The sequence below is a fragment of the Lepidochelys kempii genome, chromosome 3, assembly GCF_965140285.1.
Source record: "Lepidochelys kempii isolate rLepKem1 chromosome 3, rLepKem1.hap1, whole genome shotgun sequence".
Taxonomy (NCBI): domain Eukaryota; kingdom Metazoa; phylum Chordata; order Testudines; family Cheloniidae; genus Lepidochelys; species Lepidochelys kempii.
In genome coordinates this window covers 85,266,029-85,285,296 of record NC_136382.1, presented here as the reverse complement: position 1 = coordinate 85,285,296, position 19,268 = coordinate 85,266,029, and positions in this window count along the sequence as shown.

The following is a 19,268-nucleotide window of genomic DNA, read 5'->3' as shown; positions in this document are numbered from 1 at the left end:
CATGGATCTCAAAATGCTTTATAAACAATAATGAATCCTCACAATTCCTCTATGAGATAGAAGAATTATGTCCATTTAAGGCTGAGTAAAGAGAGAGGTCAACTGACTTTCCCAAGGTCAATCAGTGACAGAAACAGTACCCAGGAGGCGCGACTTACAGTTCTCTGCTCTTAACACTAGACTAATTACATAGTCTAGTAGTTCATCCACTCAGGTAATGGAGTACACATGAAACTTGGAAATAGCATTAACCTTTCTGAAGTCTGTGCAGACTAGAATAGTGCCATCTGGTTTATAGGCCAGGCCAACTTGGCTTTGTGAATTGCTGAGAGATTCTTCAATGGCTCCTAAATCCAGCATGTGCAGAGTTCCTTTTTTTTTTTTTTTTTTTTTTTTATTAAAAGCAGCCAATAGTTCTCCCAGACATGTTGCCCCTGATGTTCATGATGTTGAATTATTAGGTGGGTTTATCGCAGCTGAGATGACAATATCTCAGAGCAGTTGTCTCACTTGGGATCCTGGTCCCGGGCAGAGTTTCACCCTTACCTGTACAGAGTCAGGATCCTGCAAGACAGATGCTTGGGGTCTCAGTACTGGCTCAAATGGATAAAGAAGGATCATAGAATCATAGAATATCAGGGTTGGAAGGGACCTCAGGAGGTCATCTAGTCCAACCCCCTGCTCAAAGCAGGACCAATCCCCAATTAAATCATCCCAGCCAGGGCTTTGTCAAGCCTGACCTTAAAAACTTCTAAGGAAGGAGATTCTACCACCTCCCTAGGTAACGCATTCCAGTGTTTCACCACCCTCCTAGTGAAAATTTTTTTCCTAATATCCAACCTAAACCTCCCCCACTGCAACTTGAGACCATTACTCCTTGTCCTGTCCTCTTCTACCACTGAGAATAGTCTAGAACCATCCTCTCTGGAACCACCTCTCAGGTAGTTGAAAGCAGCTATCAAATCCCCCCTCATTCTTCTCTTCTGCAGACTAAACAATCCCAGTTCCCTCAGCCTCTCCTCATAAGTCACGTGTTCCAGACCCCTAATCATTTTTGTTGCCCTTCGCTGGACTCTCTCCAATTTATCCACATCCTTCTTGTAGTGTGGGGCCCAAAACTGGACACAGTACTCCAGATGAGGCTTCACCAATGCCGAATAGAGGGGGACAATCACGTCCCTCGATCTGCTTGCTATGCCCCTACTTATACATCCCAAAATGCCATTGGCCTTCTTGGCAACAAGGGCACACTGCTGACTCATATCCAGCTTCTCGTCCACTGTCACCTCTAGGTCCTTTTCCGCAGAACTGCTGCCTAGCCATTCGGTCCCTAGTCTGTAGTGGTGCATTGGGTTCTTTCGTCCTAAGTGCAGGACCCTGCACTTATCCTTATTGAACCTCATCAGATTTCTTTTGGCCCAATCCTCCAATTTGTCTAGGTCCCTCTGTATCCTATCCCTCCCCTCCAGCGTATCTACCACTCCTCCTAGTTTAGTATCATCCGCAAATTTGCTGAGAGTGCAATCCACACCATCCTCCAGATCATTTATGAAGATATTGAACAAAAGGGGACCCAGGACCAACCCCCGGGGGCACTCCACTTGACACCGGCTGCCAACTAGACATGGAGCCATTGATCACTACCCGTTGAGCCCGACAATCTAGCCAACTTTCTACCCACCTTATAGTGCATTCATCCAGCCCATACTTCTTTAACTTGCTGACAAGAATACTGTGGGAGACCGTGTCAAAAGCTTTGCTAAAGTCAAGATACAATACATCCACTGCTTTCCCTTCATCCACAGAACCAGTAGTCTCATCATAGAAGGCGATTAGATTAGTCAGGCATGACCTTCCCTTGGTGAATCCATGCTGACTGTTCCTGATCACTTTCCTCTCATGTAAATGCTTCAGGACTGATTCTTTGCCCTGCTCCATGATTTTTCTGGGGACTGAGGTGAGGCTGATTGGCCTGTAGTTCCCAGGATCCTCCTTCTTCAAAGATTGGCACTACATTAGCCTTTTTCCAGTCATCCGGGACTTCCCCCGTTCGCCACGAGTTTTCAAAGATAATGGCCAATGGCTCTGCAATCACAGCTGCCAATTCCTTTAGAACTCTCGGATGCAACTCATCTGGCCCCATGAACTTGTGCACGTCCAGCTTTTCTAAATAGTCCCTAACCATGTCTTTCTCCACAGAGGGTTGGCCATCTACTCCCCATGCTGTGATTCCCAGTGCAGCAGTCTGGGAGCTGACCTTGTTTGTGAAGACAGAGGCAAAAAAAGCATTGAGTACATTAGCTTTTTCCACATCCTCTGTCACTAGGTTGCCTCCCTCATTCATTAAGGGGCCCACACTTTCCTTGGCTTTCTTCTTGTTGCCAACGTACCTGAAGAAACCCTTCTTGTTACTCTTGACATCTCTTGCTAGCTGCAGCTCCAGGTGCGATTTGGCCCTCCTGATTTCATTCCTACATGCCCGAGCAATATTTTTATACTCTTCCCTGGTCATATGTCCAACTTTCCACTTCTTGTAAGCTTCTTTTTTATGTTTAAGATCCGCTAGGATTTCACCGTTTAGCCAAGCTGGTCGCCTGCCATATTTACTATTCTTTCGACACATCGGGGTGGTTTGTCCCTGTAACCTCAACAGGGATTCCTTGAAATACAGCCAGCTCTCCTGGACTCCTTTCCCCTTCAAGTTAGTCCCCCAGGGGATCCTACCCATCCATTCCCATGAGGGAGTCGAAGTCTGCTTTTCTGAAGTCCAGGGTCCGTATCCTGCTGCTTACCTTTCTTCCCTGTGTCAGGATCCTGAACTCAACCAACTCATGGTCACTGCCTCCCAAATTCCCATCCACTTTTGCTTCCCCCACTAATTCTTCCCGGTTTGTGAGCAGCAGGTCAAGAAAAGCTCCCCCCCAGTTGGCTCCTCTAGCACTTGCACCAGGAAATTGTCCCCTACATTTTCCAAAAACTTCCTGGATTGTCTATGCACCGCTGTATTGCTCTCCCAGCAGATATCAGGAAAATTAAAGTCACCCATGAGAACCAGGGCGTGCGATCTAGTAGCTTCTGCGAGTTGCCGGAAGAAAGCCTCATCCACCTCATCCCCCTGGTCCGGTGGTCTATAGCAGACTCCCACCACTACATCACTCTTGTTGCTCACACTTCTAAACTTAATCCAGAGACACTCAGGTTTTTCTGCAGTTTTGTATCGGAGCTCTGAGCAGTCATACTGCTCCCTTACATACAGTGCTACTCCCCCACCTTTTCTGCCCTGCCTGTCCTTCCTGAACAGTTTATAACTATCCATGACAGTACTCCAGTCATGTGAGTTTTCCCACCAAGTCTCTGTTATTCCAATCACATCATAATTCCTTGACATTACCAGGACCTCCAGTTCTCCCTGCATGTTTCCAAGGCTTTGTGCATTTGTATATAACCACTTGAGATAACCTGCTGATCGCCCCTCATTCTCAGTATGAGGCAGGAGCCCTCCCCTCACAGACGTTCCTGCCTGTGCTTCCTCCCGGTATCCCGCTTTCCCACTTACCTCAGGGCTTTGGTCTCCTTCCCCCAGTGAACCTAGTTTAAAGCCCTCCTCACTAGGTTAGCCAGCCTGCTCGCAAAGATGCTCTTCCCTCTCTTCGTAAGGTGAAGCCCGTATCTGCCCAGCACTCCTCCTTCATGGAACACCATCCCATGGTCAAAGAATCCAAAGCCTTCTCTCCGACACCACCTGCGTAGCCATTCGTTGACTTCCATGATTGGACGGTCCCTACCCAGGCCTTTTCCTTCCACGGGGAGGATGGACGAGAACACCACTTGCGCCTCAAACTCCTTTATCCTTCTTCCCAGAGCCACGTAGTCTGCAGTGATCCGCTCAAGGTCATTCTTGGCAGTATCATTGGTGCCCACGTGGAGAAGCAGGAAGGGGTAGCGATCCGAGGGCTTGATGAGTCTCGGCAGTCTCTCTGTCACATTGTGAATCTTAGCCCCTGGCAAGCAGCAGACTTCTCGGTTTTTCCGGTCAGGGCGGCAGATAGATGACTCAGTCCCCCGGAGGAGAGAGTCCCCGACCACCACCACCCGCCTCCTTCTCTTGGGAGTGGTGGTCATGGAACCCCCAACCTCAGGACAGTGCATCTCATGCCTTCCAACCAGCGGAGTCTCCTTCTGCTTTCTCCCCCCAGACGTATCATCTGGTCCACTCTCCGCAATGGTACCTGTGGAGAGAACATGAAAGCGGTTAGTTACCTGTGTCCGTGTTGCTGGAACCCAGACATTCCCCCTTCTTCCTCTGGAGGTCACATGTTGCCAAGCTTCTTCACTGGCCTCTTGGCTCCGCTGTGCAACCTGCTCTAAATCTTTAGAGCTTTGTGCCCGTAGAACCATATCCTGACTTTTGTCCAGAAAATCCTCAGATTCTCATATGCAATGCAGAGTCGTTATCTGTTGCTCCAGACCTTCAATCTTCTCTTCCAATATGGAGACCAGCTTGCACTTTGTACAGACAAAGTCACTTCTGTCCTGTGGAAGAAAGACAAACATGGCACATCCAGTGCAGGTCACAACAGCTGAACCCCCCCCTTCCATATCACCTTCCTACTATGAGCTTCCTCAGAGACGTTGGCAAGATGTAAGCCTCACCGGGCTCACTCCAGGCGAACTCCCAGGCAAACTCCTGCTGTGTGCTGCTCTGCTGTTCCCCGCTGCTCAGCTGGTTTGCGGAGATCTGGCTATTTTTAAACAGCCAGGCTTCCCTGAAACAAACAAACAGACACCCCCAATGCCCGCCCCCTGCAGGCTACCACCCAATCAGGCACTCGCTCAGGCTTTCACACTGCCCTCCCAGCAAACACACACTCAGATACTTACTCAGCAAACAAGCCCTCCTGGCCCTCCCCTGGTTTCAGGAGGTTTATATGATAGACTTCCTGTCTAGTCCACCTGGTTTCATAATTAATGTTCCCCACCTGCTGTTTTACTTCATATGGTCCCTGCCATTTGGTGAATAGTTTGAACTCTGCACTGGGGAGCAGGACAAGTCCCCAGGTTTAAATGCATGCATACATGCCCCTATAGGCTCACCTCAGGATCTGCTGAGCACTAAGGCACCTCAACCCCTGCACCCCCTCCTGAACCCCAACCCCCTGCCCCAGCCTGGTGAAAGTGAGTGAGGGTGCGGGGGTGGGGGGGAATGGAGTGAGCGGGGCAGGGCTTTGGGAAAGGGGCAGGATAGATCCTGGGTTGCCCTTAAATTCAAAAAGTGATCTTGGGTGTAAAAAGGTTGGAGACCACTGGCTTACAGGCTAAATTTTCTGTCATCCACACCTATCCATAACTACGCTCAATAAAGGGGCATTTGTGATACAGGTGTCCTAGGTGCCCACCTGAAAAGCAAACTCTCACTACTTGCTGGGTGGGTTCTGGCCCTGGGCCTAGCACTTGAGGTAGCACCTCCCTATGTAGCCTGCCTACTCCCACTCCCTGGTTTTCCTGGTAAGAATAGTGCAGGGGCCTCAAGGCACCTCATCTGGGTCTCAGTCTAGGGCATCTGGGTTTTCTGATGGAGACCAGCCTGGGGCCCCATAGTTTGCTGGGACCTTATAGGAATCAAGCTGTCAGGCCACTGCCCTCCTGGTTAGGTTCTCTTTCAACTCAAGGGACCCCCCTTTGCATCAGGTGGTCTTTTGCACATCAGCCAGGGTCTCTGCCTGGTGTTTGAGTACCCAATCCCTCCCCCCTGCTGGGAGCATGTGGGTTAACTGCTCTGCCAAGATAAACTCAGCAACCTGGATTCAAGTCTAAGTCTTTGGCTTCAACTACTGCCAACACAAGTTCCTATTTCTGGGATACTATAAGGGTCAAACCACCTGGAGTATTTCTCCTCTCGGGATCACCCTTGAAAAGCCTCTTCCATGATCTGAAGGTAGCCCAATATAGCCACTTTCACCTGGGCATAATCTGCTGATGCTGCTTCCAGCCCTTGGTACGCAGGCTGTGCTGGCCCAGTCAGGTACAGCATCAACACAAACCTCAGAGTGGTAGCCATGTTAGTCGGTATCAGCAAAAACAACGAGGAGTCCTTGTGGCACCTTAGAAACTAACAAATGTATTTGGACATAACCTTTTGTGGGCTAAAACCCACTTCATCAGATGCATGGAGTGTAAAATACAGTAAGCAGTATATATATTACAGCACATGAAAAGATGGGAGTTGCCTTACTAAGTGGGGGGGTCAGTGCTAATGAGGCCAATTCAATTAAGGTGGAAGTGGCCTATTCTCAACAGTTGACAAGAAGGGGTGAATATTAAACAGAGGGGAAATTACCTTTGTAGTGCTAACAGGTAATTTTCCCTCTGCTGATACTCACATCTTCTTGTCAACTGTTGGGAATAGATGATGTCCACCTTGATTGCACTGGTGTCCACCTTGATTAGCACTCCTAACACCCATCTAAGAAGCGTATGGGTCGTTATAGCAGGGATAAGGGAGAGACAAGAGAGAACATGGGGGGGAGAATCAAATCAGTATCTTAGATGGCTGTATACTAATGTGAGAAATATTGGGAATAAGCAGCAAGAACTATAAATGCTAATCAATAAGCACAACTATGACATAGTTGTCATCACAGAGATTTGGTGGGATAATACACGACTGGAATATTGGTATAGAAGGGTCGAGCTTCCTGAGGGAGGACAGGCAGGGAAAGAAAGGAGGAGGTGTTGCCTTATATATCAAAAATGTATACACTTGGACAGAGGTTGAAATTGAAATAGGAAACAGACTTGTGGAAAGTCTCTGGGTAAGGATAAAAGGGGTAAAAACAAGGGTAATGTCATGGTAGGGGTCTACTAGAGACCACCTAACCAGGAAGAGGTGGATGAGGCTTTTTATAAGCCACTAACAAAATCATCCAAAGCAGAGAACTTGGTAGTGATGGGGGACTTCAGATATCTGTTGAGAAAATATCACAGCAGGGCACAGATTATCCAACAAGTTCCTGGAATATATTGGAGACAATTTTTTTTATTTCAGAAGGTGGAGAAAGGGAGTGTGTTTTAGATTTGATTTTGACAAACAGGGAAGAACTGGTTGAGAATTTGAAAGTGGAAAGCAACTTGGGTGAAAGTGACCATAAAAGGATAGAGTTCATGATTCTAAGGAATGGTAGAAGGAAAACAGCCCAATAAAGAAAATGAATTTCAAGAAGGCAGACTTTAGCCAACTAAGGCAGTTGGTAGGTAAGATCCCTTGGGAAGAAAGTTTAAGGGAACAGTAACAGAAATGTGAAGATGGCAGAAGTGCTAAATGACTTTTGTTTCAGTTTACACCAAATAGTTTAGTAGCAATTGTTCATCTAACTTAATGAATGCGGTGAAAATGAGGTATGAACAGACGCTAAAATAGGGAAAGAACAAGTTAAAAATTACTTAGACAAGTGAAAGGTTTTCAAGTCACCAGGGCCTGATGAAATACATCCTAGAATACTCAAGGTGCTGATTGAGAAGCTCTTTCAGCCATTAATGATTATCTTCAAAAAGTCACGGAAGATGGGTGAGATTCCAGAGGACTGGAAAAGGGCAAATATAGTGCCAAACTAGAAATAGGGGAATAAGGACAAACCAGGGAATTACAGACCAGTCAGTACCCAGAAAGATAATGGAGCAATGAATTTGAAGACACCTAGGAGATAATAAGGTGTTATAGTAACAGCATAGATTTGTCAAGAACAAATCATGTCAAACCAGCCCAATAGCTTTCTTTGACAGGCTAACAAGCCTTATGGACAGGGTGGGGTGGGAAGGAAGCAGCAGATGTGGTATATTCTTGACTTTAGTAAGGCTTTTGATACAGTTTCAAATGAGCTTCTCATAAACAATCTAGGGAAATACAATCTAGATGGTGCTACTATAAGGTGAGTGAATAACTGGCTTGGAAAACTGTTCCGAGAGAGTAGTTATCAGTGGTTCACAGTCAGGCTGGAAGGGCATATCAGGCTGGAAGGGCATATCAGGGGGGCACGAAAAGACTGCCTAGGAAAACGTACTGCAGAAAGGAATCTGGGGTGTCATAGTGGATCACAAGCTAAATGAGAGTCAACAGTGTAACACTGTTGCAAAAGAAGCAAACATCATTCTGGGATGTATTAGCAGGAGTCTTATAATCAAGACACAAGAAGTAATTTTTCCACTCTACTCCAGGCCTCAACTGGAGTAGTGTGTCCAGTTTTGGGCACCACATTTCGGGAAAGATGTGGACAAATTGGAGAAAGTCCAGAGAAGAGCAACAAAAATGATTAAAGTTCTAGAAAACAAACTATGACGGAAGATTGAAAAAAATGGGTTTGTTTAGTCTGGAGAAGAGAAGACTGGGGGGGGACAAGATAAGAGCTTTCAAGTACATAAAAGGTTGTTATAAGGACGAGGGAGAAAAGTTGTTCTCTTTAACCTTTGAGGATAGGACAATAAGCAATGGGCTTAAATTGGAACAAGGATGGTTTAGGTTGGACATTAGGAAAACTCCCTAATTGTCAGGGTGGTTAAGCACTGCAGTAAATTGCCTAAAAAGATTGTGGAATCTCCATCTCTGGAGATTTTTAAGAGCAGTTTAGACAAACACCTCTCAGGAATGATCTAGATTAGACGTGGGCAAACTGCAGCCTGCGGGCCCATCCTGCCTGGCCCTTGAGCTCCCGGCCGGAGAGGCTAGTCCCTAGCCCCTCCCCTGCTGTCCTCCCCCCCTGCAGCTTCACCGCCACACGGGCAGCGCTCTGGGCGGCGGGGCTGCCAGACATGCTGCTCTGAGCAGCATGGTAAGGGGACAGGGGAGTTGGAGAAGGGGCAGGGAGTTCTGGGGGGCAATCGGGGAGGGGAGGGTTGGATAAGTGTGGGAGTCCCGGGGGCCTGGCAGGGGACAGGGAGCAAGGGGGGTTGGATAGGGGGTGGGGTCCTGGGGGATTGGTTAGAGTCAGGGGGTCTCAGGAGAGGGCAGTCTGGGGACAAGGAGCCGGGGGGGGGTGGTTGGATAGGTTGGCAGTTCTGAGGGGGCAGTCAGGGGGCATGAAGTGGGAGGGGCCAGATAGGGGGAGGGGCCAGGCTGTTGGGGGAGGCACAGCCTTCCCTACCCGTCCCCCCATACAGTTTTGCAACCCCGCTGTGGCTCTTGGGCCAAAAAGTTTGCCCACCCTGGTCTAGATAATACTTAGTCCTGCCTTGAGTGCAGGAGACTGGACTAAAAGGCCTCTCAAGGTTCCTTCCAGTCCTATGATTTTATGATCTTTGGAGAAAGGACCTTGGATACAATTTTCAAAAGTGCTTAAGTGATTTAGGAGCCTATATATGCCAATTTCAAAAGTGACTTAGGCACTGAAGAGCTTAAGTGTCATTTATTTAGACACCTAACTTCAACTGAAATCAATGGGGATTAGGTATCCAAATACCTTTGAAGAGCTGGGCCAAAGTGCCTAAATCTCTTAAAACACAACTCTGGCTCCTATGTCACTTAGCCACTTTTGAAATGTGTACCCCTTTTCGTTTGTTCTTTTAACTATCTAGTGCATTTTTTGGGTACTGTAAAATTAATCAGAAATAATTGCCTCCTACACACACACACCCAACCAAAAATACAGCCATACAGACAATGTCTTAAATGAACATCTAATTAAACATGTTAACTTAAAAAAAACCACAATTGACTCTGCACTCCTTGGTGTATTTAAAAAGATTCCCATTCTGCCCAAACCCAGAGTTAGGCTTTATGCACTTTGTGAAAGTATAGACAATTTTGGGGTTTGGCATAAGGTGTTAATTTCTGTACTTCAAGGGACTCTAGCTTGTCAATATCATAACGTCTATGTCCCTTGTTTGGTGGACCCACACTTCTCAGTTTTAGCTTGATGGGGGCTGTCACAAGGTGATGGTTGCTGCCAACATCTGCACCCCTTTTCACTTTCACACCTGTCAGTGAGCGTCGCCATTGACCATTGATCATGATATGGTCAATCTGGTTCTTATCTCTGCCATTTAGAGAACACCATGTTCAGATAGGGTTCTGATGATGACTAGGTCATTCATTTTACAGAAATCAACAAGCCTTTCTCCATTTTCATTCATGGTGCCACACCCATGTCTTCCCATTGCTCTGTCGTTGTTTGTGGTGTCCTTATCGACCTTGGCAATCAGGTCTCCTAGGACGATAGTTAGGTCATGGAGTGGTATTTTCTCTAACTTGCCTGTAGTGTAAGGTAGAATTTGTCCTTTACTTCATCACTTCATCATCACACCATATACAAGAAAAAACAACTTGACTCAACACATTCAGCCAGCAAATTGGATTGAAAATTAACCGCAATAAGACAGATATCATGACCTTTAATATTGCCTCACCAGTACAGATAGAAGATTATGTTCTCACCAATGTAGAAACATTCACATACTTGGGCAGCACCATCAGCCAGGACAGTGGAACAAGCCAGGACATCAGGAACAAAATCAATAAAGCCAGGAACACCTTCAGGAGCTTTAATACAGTCTGGAAATCATCAAAATAAAAAACCAAAAACCAAACTCAAGATTTATCAGAGCCGCGTACTTTCAACATTACTTTATAGTGCAGAATGCTGGGGAATGAGAAAGTCTGACATGTGCAAACTGTCTTCATTCCATACAACCCACCTCAGAAAAATCCTCCGTATCTTTTGGCCCAGAACAATCTCAAACCAAGATCTATGGGCACAGTGCAGCCAAGAGGATCTGAGCACCAACATTGCCAGGATGTGTTGGAGATGTATCAGTAATGTGCTTCGGATGGAAACTGATTCCATCACCAGAGTAGCAATAAAATGGACCCTTGAAGGCCGCCCGAAATGAGGCCGCCCGAAAACAACATGGCGAAGAGCTGTGGAAGCTGAACTGAAAAACCTGGGACACAGCTGGGGAACCATTGAAAGTCTTGCCAGAAACAGACAGGAGTGGAGGAGCTTCGTCACTGCCCTAAATTCCAGAGGCGTAATAGGAACATTGATGATGATGATGATAAGGTGTTAAATTCAGATGGCCATATAATGTAGTTAGCAGTCATCATTTAACCATTGAAATACAGAACTTTCTTTCTTTCATTTATAAGTGAATGATTCTTCAAATTTGCAATGGTTTTAACTGCACCATTTCCCCTCCAACGTCTCGCTCCTATTGAATTAAACCTACTGGAAAGATCTAATGGGAGATGTACTGTATGTTTTTGTTTTATGGTTCTTCACTGACAAATTCTATTACTGCTGTAAATCTAGCATTATTTCATCAGGATTTTGTAGGGACTTTCTAATTTGAATGACACTTTCCTTACTTATGTTCCAGTAGTCCCATCCTACAAATCCATATGATTTGTGGGAAGATCCAACGAAGACTGGGTCCTCAAATTGCACTGGGAAACACGCTTGTTGTTAAATATTTAACTATTAAAACAAAAGCAAAAAGAGTGAAATGTAAAGCATTCTGTTCACATTCTAGCACTCCTTCATAGAATATGGGTCTTATGTGGGTTGATATAATCACTGATTATGCCATCCCAGTTTTTACTAGTTGGATGAAGACTGACTGTTGTTTTGAATATTAGAGCACTTGACTCATTTATTTTCTAATATAATATTTACCTTCCTGAACTTTTGGCAACTTGGCTGAAAATAAACTATTAGTTTTAATGGTAAGAAATGAACCAATCATCAAACAAAATAGGTGTTATTCAGTTTTGATTGCACACAGACAACTCTAGCAATTGCAGACAGATTTAACTGGTTGGTTTAGTACCACTTATAAAAGTTCAAATGATTCCCTCTTTTCTGGCATTACAATAAAATGAGTATTTTGTTCACACTGTACATTAAAAGGAATAGGCATTTAAACATTATAAAACAGAGGATGGGGAATTTGTATATATGGGTTGCAATTCAGCAAACCATTTAAGCATATGATTAATTCCAAGCATGTACTTAAATCCATTCCTATACAGGAAAGCTCTTAAGTACTTTGCTAATTAGAAATGGATTTAAACACAGGCTTCAGTGCTTTGCTGAATCAAGACCATGGTTTGGAAATATGGGGAAAAGTGTAAAATTTGGTCAGAAAATATTAAGTACATGCAAGATTAGCTGCATGTGTTTGATTCATTAACCAACCTATAACCCAGAGGAAGGTATATTAAGTAGACATTAAGAAAACTTATGGGGATAGCACTGTCAACAGAAAAAACATGTATGATGCAATATCGGATTTAGGAATCTGTACCTTCAGTGTCAGAATGGATTAAAACCTAATCCAAACCCCTTTATAGTCAATAGGAACCTTTCCATTGATGTGAATGAACTTTGGATCAAGCCCCAAGTACATGAATGCATGTATCTCATTAGAACATATCGTTTATCAAGTCAGAGGTCACCCAGAGACACTGAAAATAATGGGATCCTGATTTAAATTGGTAGCATTTATTAGTAAATATAATCTATTGCTTATTATAGTCTCTATAGTACAGTTCTTATTTGATTCATACAAATATGAATATTGTTTTATGTGTCTATACAAATCTGCCTGGGTAGCACTTCTTTTATGTAAACCGTTTTTCAGAGAACAAATTAAAGCAACTTCATAAACATATTTGTTATTGTTTGACAATGTAGGTCCAGGCCAACATTGAATAATTGGCTAGATCATGTAGCTAGCACAATAATTAAAGTTAAAGAGATATGTAAGGCCTGCAAAGGCATTTGCTAGTTTAATTGGATTCATCTTAAATACAGCTAAACCACAAGTAATTAAAGTTAGCAGGGGAGCCAGACAGGTGTTCTGGAGAAAGTCCAAAGTCAGAGCAATACACGTGTGGCGTCAGAAAGCAAAGCACGTCTCCAATTAGGGTGACCAGATGTCCCGATTTTATAGGGACAGTCCCTATTTTGGGTTTTTTTTCTTATATAGGCTCCTATTACCCCATCCTGATTTTTCACATTTGCTGTTTGGTCACCCTATCTCCAATCTGCATACAACCATCCAAAACCTATAACACAACTTACATTAGACAATAGCTATTGCAGTGTGTGATGAGGTGCGCTCCCCATACTCCCCCCCCCCCCAAGAGCTGAATTGGGCCAGGTGAGCCCAATCAGTTACTTAGGCTGCAAATGGGTGAGCTTTAGGCTGGAGGCCGCTAATTTGAGAGAAGCTCACCTGTGAGAGACAGTGGGGGCTTCCACAAAAAAAAAGTAAAGGGGACTGCAGGGAACGAGTCTGCAGTGACTCCCTGGGAGAAGGGAGGTGGGCCTGCAGAGATAAGCTGTCAAAACTTATTCCCTGGAAGGAGGGAGTGAAGCTACTGGCAATCCCAGAGGAGTGGGGAGAGCCAGGAGATATAGAAGCAGCTCAGGGAAAGGCAGCAAGGTGCAAGGAATGTACCTGGGTGTTGTGTCCCTGAGCTGGAACCCAGGGTAGAGGGTTCAGACCTTGTGGGAACGGTACTGTGAGGCAGGGAAGGAAGAGACTGCTGGAGAACAGGAACCTTGATCTCCCCCATCCCTGGAAGGGGAAAGAAACCACACTGGTGACCGGGCCAGAAGGCTGAGTCATGAAGAGGACAACTGTGGTTCCTGACAGTAAGAGAGGGGCTACAGAGGAGAAATTGATGGGGTGCAACCACTGGAAGCGGTGTCAGCCTGATTTAAGCTAAGCTCCAGAATTGCCAGGAGGCAGCACCATTCAGCATTAAGTGGAGTAACATGTGACATGGTGATTAAGCCCCATCTGATGTAATGTCCAGAATTTGTGACTCGCCCTGAGGTGTTTGAACTGATGTAGATCAATAGGTTAGTCGTGTTCAGGGAGGAAAGATACCAATGGCCCCAACTCATATGAAACTGCTCTGCAAAGAGCCCTTTTCACTGAAATGAACTATGGTGGTATTTTTACATTCTCTATAACTGGTCACTTACAGCAATTATTCTCTATGACTCCTAAACAGCAGTAAGAGATAATGACAACAATTGGATACTCAACGTAACTAGACCAGTGCAATAGTACACAGAACTTTAAACTAAAAATTATAGGTTGAGCCACGAGTTGAAAGCTCAAGGAAAATGAGTCAATTGGTGGAGTCAGTCATAAGTATCAAGCTGAAGAATGTTAGAGACGTAGAGGAAGGGAGCAGTATCCAGCAGTTCTTAGTACCAAATCACTTCATATATGGCCAATAGGTATCCTCTACTTTTTACCTAATGAATTGTGTGCAACAAAAACGAGTTCTTATTTCCATCCACACAAACATGCACCAAGAATTCTGTATATAGAACATAACACACAGAGGCCAAATTGATAGATAACAGGTCTTCTTCACAAGAATAAAACAGTGAGCCAGACATGAGGCCCTTCATTCATTGTCAACATAGAACTGTAAGCCATGTTTAAATAACATTTATGAGGTGTGGAAAAGAGCAGGTTTACAAAGCATAGGTAACCAGACAATTATTTAACAGCTATATTATTTAACAGCTAAGTACACAGGTTATTCCAGCTAAGGTCATCATTGATTTGGGCCCTCAAAATTTTGGACATTATAATGAGATTTGGTTAATAAAATAAACTTTTGGTCAGATCATGGCTCTTTTGAGGTTTACACAAAACAAATCTGCCCTTTTTTGTGCATGGGACCATTCTGGTGCCACTGCATCCAAAATCTGGTGCATAAGCTGCAATATTGGACTTTAATAAATACCACCGAATTCCTGAGCCTCCATTTTTATGATGTACCCAATCCTTTGGATAACTGGAAAGGTCTCCAGAGTACACTCCTGAGTAGCTTGCAATGAAAAGTTACATAGAATTCTGAGGTACACAGGCCACATGCAGTGGCAGAATGTGACTCTAAGGCTCGAGGGAATAAAAATACATTTTGTACTGGATCAAGTAGGCCAGTTTAAAATTATTTAAGCTATTGACTTGAAATTGTGCTATAAATAGCTGTGCATGAACAGCTAAACTTTTTATTTCAGCTCACAGCTGTGGAGGAGCACTTGACTTTTTATAATTTCTCATTTGCTTAAAAAAAACCCTCTAAATACTGTCTCGTAAACATGTGCTAAAGAGAGAGCAAAACAGAAAAACACTTCAGAACAAAGCATGTGCAATGACCTAGCAAATACATTAAAGCCAGTAACAGTTACAGTAACAGTGTTCTGAGCCTCAGCTCTACAAATGCAGCTTGATTGCCAATGTCAACAAAAGCATTTGGTTCTGATGAGAGAGACAGATGGAGTCATTTTCTGAATGTAAGCTGCATCAAGCCAAAGTGTCCAAAATAGAAACAGAAATTGAAGGGAAGATAAAAGAAACTTGGGTCCTGATATGCATATCTGCTAGCATGAAGTACTTTAGAGGCTTCTTAGTACTAATGTGACTATAGGAATGAAAGACATGACTCTGCTAATCTTCCACAGCAGAGGGTAGAGGGCAAGGGAGTCCAACTTTCCAACTGAAGTCTTCTTCCAAAGAGCCAGGAGCTGGAGGGCAAAAGCTAATTTGCATTCATTGGAACAGATTGCAGCTGCTCTCCTCTTTCATACGAATTGTGTCCTGTGGAGACACCAAGTTCCAGCATGTTTTTTCCATCTTAAGGTGAATGGCCCTTGCCCAGATCAAGATGGGGCCATATAGGTGCAATGCCCACTATCTGTATATGGTGAATAGCAATGCTATATTAAGTATCAGGCTTTGAGCTACATTGGAAGGTGCACAAATACCACAATGATGAGCTTGAGAAAAGAATCTTAATAGACAACTTTGCTGTTAAGTAATGTTTTTCATTTATAGGACCTAAAGTGCTTTACAAAAGAGCATAAACACCATTACCCACATAGAGATGCAGTGACTTGCCAAAGGTCACACAGCAGGTCAATGGCAGAGATGGTTAGAGAACTTAGGTCTCCTGATTCCCAGCTTAGTGCCCTATCCACCAGGCCACAGTGCCTTCAGAATAATGTAAATCAGCGATTGGGCCATTGTCTGCACTTTGACCACCCCTACTAGAGACATGAGTTAGGGAACAATATGGAACACAATGGTAACAATAAGAGTAAAGAAACACAAGATAGATCAGGGAAAGAGCAGATTAAATAATGTTTAGATAAATTAGATGTATTCAAGGCATTAGGGCCTGATGAAATTCTTACTCAAGGTACTAGTCCAAGCAATCTTTGAACTGTTAGTAATTATCTTCAAGAACTCATGGAGAATGGGTGAGGTCTCAGAGGATTAGAGAAGGGTAAGCATGGTACCTGTCTTTAAAAAGGGGAACAAAGATGACCCAGGAAATTATAGACCAGTCAGCCTATCTTCAGGACTTGGAAAGATACTGAAACGAATGATGAAACAATCAATTTGTAAGCACCTACTGGATAATAGGGTAATAAGCAATAACCAATAAGGATTTGTCAAGAACAAATCATGCCAAACCATCCCACTTTCTTTCTTTGACAGCATTATTGGGCTAGTGAATAGGGGGGGAGACCATGGACAGGATACATCCTGATTTTAGTAAGGCTCTTGACACACTCCCATGTGATATTCTCATAAGGAAAACTAGGGAAATGTGGTCTAGATGAAATTAATAGAAAGTGGGTGCATAACAGCTGAAAGACTGTACTCAAAGAATAATCATCAATGGTTCACTATCAAACTGAGAAGACATATCTAGTGGGGTCCTGCAGGGGTCTGTCCTGGGTCTGGAACTATTCAATATTTTCATTAATGACTTGGATAATGGAAGGTAGAGTATGCTTATAAAATTTGCAGAGGGCACCAAGCTGAAAAGGGGTTGCAGGCAATTTGGAAGACACGATTAGAATTCAAAACAACCTGGACAAATTGGAGACTTGGTTTGAAATCAACAAGATGAAATTTAATAAAGAAAAGTGCAAAGTACTGCACCTAGGAAGGAAACATCAAATGCACAACCATAAAATAGGGAATAACTGGCTAGGCAGTAGTACTGCTGAAAAGGATCTGGGGTTTATAGTGGATCACAGATTGAATATGAGCCAACAATGTGATGCACTTGTGAAAAAGGCTAATATCATTCCAAGGTATATTAACAGGAGTGTCATGTGTCAGGCACAGGAGACAATTGCCCCACTGTACTTGTCACTGATGAGGCCTCAGCTGGAGCACTGTGCCCAGTTCTAGGCACTGCACTATAAGAAAGATGTGAACAAACTGGAGAGAGCCTGGAGGAGAGCAACAAAAAATAATGAAAGGTTTAGAAAACCTGACCTAGGAGGAAAAGAAAAAAAAAAAAGCATGCTGAGTCTTGAGAAAAGAAGCCCAAAGGGAGAGATACTAACAGTCTTCAAATATGTTAAGGACTGTTATAAAATATCTGCAGCAAGGGAAATTTAGGTTAGACATTAGGAAAAGCTTTCCAACTATAAGGATAGTTAAGCACTAGAATAGGTTTCCAAGGGAAATTGTGGAATCTCCATCACTGAAGGTTTTTAAGAACAGATGGGACAAACAAGTCAGGAATGGTTTAGGGGATAGCTGGTCCTTCCTCAGCGCAGGGGGTTGGATTAGATGACCTCCATAGGTCCCTTGTAGCCTTACACTTCTGTGATTCTATGAAAAACAAAACCATAGAGTTAATTGTCATCTAGCATAAAATAAATTTTACTTTGGGATTTTCAGCGGTTCTGTGAACTACTGCTGTGCAGGTGTTTGACGAATCATTATCATCAAGATGTGTTCAAAGGGCACATTCCTCACATTGAACTACTGTCACCAAGCTAACCAATCTTTGATCACCTAGGAAACAAGCCCAAGGTGCAAGTTTGCATGTTCTGTAGGAGCTTCTAATATTAGAATGTGAATATTGGTTAGTTTACAAGTCAGAAAAAGATCTTCAAATCCTGATTTAAACCAGTGTTCTCCATACTCTGTAGTATTATTTTTCCACAGTATGCCTTGTACAGATGAGATGCAAATGTATCTGTTTAAAAGTATGTATTTTAACCTTACTCTATTGTATCAGTTTGAGGGAGTAGATAGTAAACTTGTGTTCCATAGCAACAAGGGGAATTAATTTTACTATATTGCTGATGCATATTTTATATATGCATAAATAAAATAAACAGTTCTTTTTCCTCAGCAAAATCCCTACAAGAATTCAGTCAGATGTATTAGGATCATTAGGATTGCAACTAGCATGCACAAACAAAGCCACCAGAAGTATGGTATATTGAGGTCATGGATTCGACTTGGACCCTCAAAATCAAGAACATTTAGAGTTAAAGAAACAACACTATTCTTTTTCCCCACCATGCTTTGCCAAGGTCTCGCAGCACATTAGACATGAGAAAACCCTGGTCTGGTGAGACCTGTACCCCTTGGCACAGAGGAAGGGATTAACAATGATATTTCAGGTTTGGTTCTGAATTCCTTGGCTGAACGTTATATTCTTATCTATTTTATTCTAGTGCTATTGAAATTTAGAAAATGAAACAACTAAGATATAAAGAGCAACATGTTGCGTTTTGGGCAATCTAAGCTTAGTCAAACATGATTCAGAGATTTCCTTAAAATTTGGCAAAGTTGTTTATTATTCTCCATATAGTCACAGCATACACTATATATTTGTGAAATACTTAAGAATTGTTTACACTGTGTACACTGTATATTATTATTAACAACATGAATAGCATATTGTGAATTCATAGGAGGTAGCCAAAACCCTTATGAAAAAGTTATTTCTAATATGCCCACTGAAAGGAGCAACCCATTTAGCCTTTTTGTAGTTTAAAACATAAATATGGATTAATCCATAATCATTAAGTAAATGCCTGTAAATATTTATTTTGAAGAGTTCACTGAACTCCATTTTTAATTGAAAGAAGTCAATAGATCATTCAAAATAGAAACTTCTAAATTATTTTGCACCCTCAAAGTAAAAAAGCTGATCTAAATTTATTTGAAAATATCTAAAAAGATTCAGGCTGAATTATTTGATGCCTGACTAGAGGCAGGAGATCTTCATTTCAAAATTATAATCCTCTATCAATTTTTTATCAGCAATAAGTTTATACGCTCTTACAGTTCTTCTACATGTCCAAAGCCAGATGGAGTTTTGTCCAGAAGCAAAGGTTTATTACCTTGATCAAACTGCAACGGGAGATTGTTTAATTCAGGGCCTGCACAGAATACAGGGACTGGTTGGGACAAACAGAAGGAGATTA